Source organism: Hesperophylax consimilis, chromosome 25 (assembly GCF_061612785.1).
Source record: "Hesperophylax consimilis isolate HC1 chromosome 25, BYU_Hcon_1.0, whole genome shotgun sequence".
Classification (NCBI taxonomy): domain Eukaryota; kingdom Metazoa; phylum Arthropoda; class Insecta; order Trichoptera; family Limnephilidae; genus Hesperophylax; species Hesperophylax consimilis.
Genome location: NC_142860.1, coordinates 29,176,501 through 29,180,775, shown reverse-complemented (window position 1 = coordinate 29,180,775; position 4,275 = coordinate 29,176,501). Strand labels below are relative to the sequence as shown.

The following is a 4,275-nucleotide window of genomic DNA, read 5'->3' as shown; positions in this document are numbered from 1 at the left end:
AAGTATGTGTAACTTTTGCCTTTGCCTTGCCTTTTACCTTGCCTTTCTTGTTTCGTCGCAGATGCATCTACTTAAATAGTAATCAGACATTATATTTACGTATGTTATAATGAGTGGGTTTTGGCAATTTAACAAGTTTGGTTAATATCTCCTACAAACAAAACATTTTCTTTTTTATTTATGTTAGATAGGATTGAAGATATTTCCTTGAGAAATTGGGTTTTTCTGGAGTTTGGTGGGCGGTATATTGCTATTATGTCTTGTCTAGAAGTGTTATAAAGCCATGCACACATTCAAAATGAATTGTTTCTATTGATTTCTAATGAAATGTAAGTTCGTCTCGAACATATACAATATATCCCCCCGATTTTATTGCTCGGCAATAATTGTAACTTTTGAAGTCAGGAATATTATACATACAGACAAGATCTGGTGTTATAGACGTTTCAATTATACTTATAAATACTAGTTCATTACCATCAGCAGTGATAACAGTAGAAATTTTGTTTTCTAAAATTAAGCCTTGTTTAACGAAAGATAAATGAATCACGTTGATGCATTGTCCTCCGATATGGCAGCCTACCCGAGCATTGTTTAACCTACGGGTTAGTTCATCCATGTATATTTAAACTGTACTGGCGACAAACATCCTCCTTGTCTGACCCCACTTTTTAAGAAAAAGGAATCTGAAATATCGTCCTTCCATTTAACGAGGTTTTCCTGTTGACGGTGCCATGTGTCGAGAATTCATAATATTTTCCATGGTAGACCTCTTCCTTTAAGTTTAGTAAATATATATTTTAATAAGTTGTTCTACCTAGTTGTTTTGGTATTTTACTATTATGATTTTTTAGGTAAATTAGGAGAGTAAATTATACTACTTTTGCATATTTTAAATGGATATGCCATCAGGTCAAGATAGATTCTTCAATCGAAAATAAGAAAAAAATATAACCACTGACTCCTGTATGAAAATATATTTACTACGACAAATGCTACAAGATATTATAATTCATTCATATTTCTTTCCATTCCTCGTCTAGTATTAATATTCTTCTTATCAGCATCTATATCCAAATTTAACGGTAGATACTTCCCGATAGCTGACAGGAATATCCTTTAATACATTAGGGCAGTTCGACGGCCTCCATGGTGGAGGTGTAAGGCTATCGACTTGCAAGCTGGAGGTCACGGGTTCAAATCACGGTATGCAAAATACTATAATAATAGAGAATAGGCATTAATAATTGTAGGGTGATTAAGGGATACTGGGGATTTTACAGTTTACAGGGATATTCCCACTATTGGGCTTTTTGACAAATCTAATTGATTATTCAGAATTAAACTTTTGGTTTTAATGGCTTTCTTTAATTCTAGTGCTTTGTTAATTTTTCAAAGTTTAACGCCATCTAGTGAGAGAGTTAGCACTTACAATTCCTTTCTCATATAAAATAAAGTTGGTTGTTCTCATGTGAAAAAAATGTAACAAGCAGTAATTGTTGAATGAAACACTAGTATATATTGAATAATTTCGCGGGTAAGAGATAAGCCTCCATAGCTCAGTGGTCAGAGCTTTCGACCGAAAATCGAATGGACACGGGTTCGAGTCCCGTTGGCGTCATGTATTTTTTATCAGGAGATTTTTTTTTATGTGGATAAGTGTTTCAGGCGAACAATTATTGCTTATAAAAATAATTAAAACTATTATTCACATATTTGTAAAAAGCATTAACTTTGTGGCTCATAATTGGCTCATAATAAAAATATATAAATTTGTTTTAGACCACTTTTATTTTAATTACACTCTACCGGTTTCGGAAGCACCCTTCCTTTGTCCGGGGAGTATTAAAACTAACCTATGATACAAAATATTGACAGATATATATACAAAAAACTATAATTTAGGTGTTTGAGTGGGAGGTTAACAAAGGTTTACTGGAAATATATCTAGAATGGGACTAAACGATAAATTTATTTGGTTATTGAATATACTAGCGTCATTATTTATGGATTTTTTTTATTTCGAGTGCTTATAAGTTATCTAATTTTTTGCTTCTATTATTACGGTGAAGAATTCTAACCCCTGTGTCCTTATTAAAAGAATGATTGGTGGAAATAAGATGATTGGCAAACTCTGAAAAAATTTTGTTATTTAAACATCTTAAATGTTCCGTAATTTTAATATATTTATATTTTTGGTTGTCTTACCTATGTAGAACGATGGAAAATCATTGCAACATAGTTGGTAAATGCCTGAGTGGCTCAATGTATGATCTTTATCTTTAGTATTTTTCAGTAATTTACCTAAGGTGTTATCAGTATAGAACGCGGGTTTAATGTGGGGAGGCAATTTTTTTGTACTAACTGAAGAAAAATTGGATATATATATAAGATCTTACGCCACGAAAGGGATTTGTGATTTTATTATTACTTTCGGTTGTACCAAAAAAAAAAAAAATATTAGTTAAAATGAGCTTAAGTTTCTTAATCAGGATTTTATCAATTAAGTGTGTGGAGTAACTATAATTTAGAGTCATTTGTTTAATTTTAGATAGTTCAATTGTGAAATTAACAGATGCGGATTTTTACTATTCGGTGTACCATCGAATGACATGGTACACCGAAGTACCATCGAATTACTTCGGTGTACCATATCTGTTACCGGATGGTTTGACGTGCTATGTATGGTCGTATCCGTGTATGTAGATTTACGATAAATGTTAAATTCAATTCTATTATTTACTAAAGTTAGCGTTAAATCTAACAAATTAATCGATGCATTACTGCCTATCTCTAAAGTGAATTAGATATGTTTTATGGAATGAATTTAGTTATTTGCAGCTCTGTCTGTAAATATCTATAATGGAATTCTTATGGTTGACGATTAAATTCATCTGGACGCGGATTGTAGGATTAACGTTAGATTACACTTCGACACGGCGTTCTCGAAAAGAACATGGCTTCACGGTCACGTTTCACCCTCTTTCACGGGTTTACAGAATAATCACATTCCAGAACGGAAATTTACTAAAAACATACGCCACGCGTATTTTATGTTGAAACGACATCGCCTTCGTTGCGAATTTAACACTCCTTCTCAACAGAATGCACAAGGACCATCGTGGACCTATCGAGCGGGTGCCCCCTAGCCGTGTCAGTCTGTCCGCGAGAGTTACCCGCTTCCGCTGTCCGCCCTCTTGCTACCTATTGCCATAGACTATAGGAACATAGTCTAACACAATAGTTCTTACTTTAAAAAACAACGGAGTGGCGAACTAGCATGTTATGAATTATAATTCTACATCATAACAATCTAAAATACATTTTTTTATTAGGTTTGTCAAGAGTGATTCATACCAAAGCTCTCGCTCATACAATTACATTTTTAAATTTTTTTTATTTATTATATTTGTTATATAAGTACATTTTTGTTTATTTGTTACAGTATATGATCAAATATTTCAAGACTCCTCTTCCATAGAAGCATTAGCCTGTGGCTGGAAGAGGAGTGTACATTGTTTTAATACAATAAGTAAGTAATTAAAAATAAAATGATTTTAAACTTATTTGAAGTGAGTTATTCGTAAGATTAATTCAATTGGAAACATTTTTATTTTTTTTCAGTTTGTCTTTAAAATATTTTTTCACAGTGTTTATTATTTGGATGTTATCATTGATGTTTCTAATTTCTTCAGGTAGTCGATTGAAAAAAATTCTTGCTCGGCAAGTGTAATAATTTTGTGCAAAGGAAGTGTTTAATTTTGGGCATGGAAAAATATATTTAAGTCGAGTATGGTTTTCCGTTAGAAATTGATACTATTATTTAACATGCTTGATACTATCACTAATTACAGACAAACACAACATTGATGACATAATGAATAATATGCTTCACAGTATATTACACCCAACAAGAACACCGTAAGTATAGAATAATGTACATGTATCTACCTACATACATACTTGTATACACACATACATAATCACACTCACATATGCATTACATTCATACATAAACTTACATATAAATTACATAACAGTAATAAGTTTTTAGAACAAGACGATAGGAAGCTTTAAATCTTGTTAACAGATGATTTGAAGGTGGCCAATGATGAAATTGTCAAATCGATGGAATAACTTTTATACGTCTCGTTAAAATAAAGGCACATTCTCGGTAAAGCTGACTCATACCCCAGCTAAGTTTGATATTTTTTTTAATATTTAACGGAATATAATTTATCAGTCGTGAACCAATTTCAGGAAGTTGAACCTGAT

The 4,275-nt window shown here is 32.1% G+C and overlaps 1 non-coding gene across 1 annotated transcript; it reads left to right on the top strand.

Annotated features, from left to right (window-relative positions):
• Positions 1–1,548: 1,548 nt before the first annotated feature.
• Positions 1,549–1,621, top strand: TRNAF-GAA (transfer RNA phenylalanine (anticodon GAA)). The gene has a single exon. It is a non-coding gene; the product is annotated as a tRNA-Phe (tRNA).
• The last annotated feature ends 2,654 nt before the right edge of the window (positions 1,622–4,275 follow it).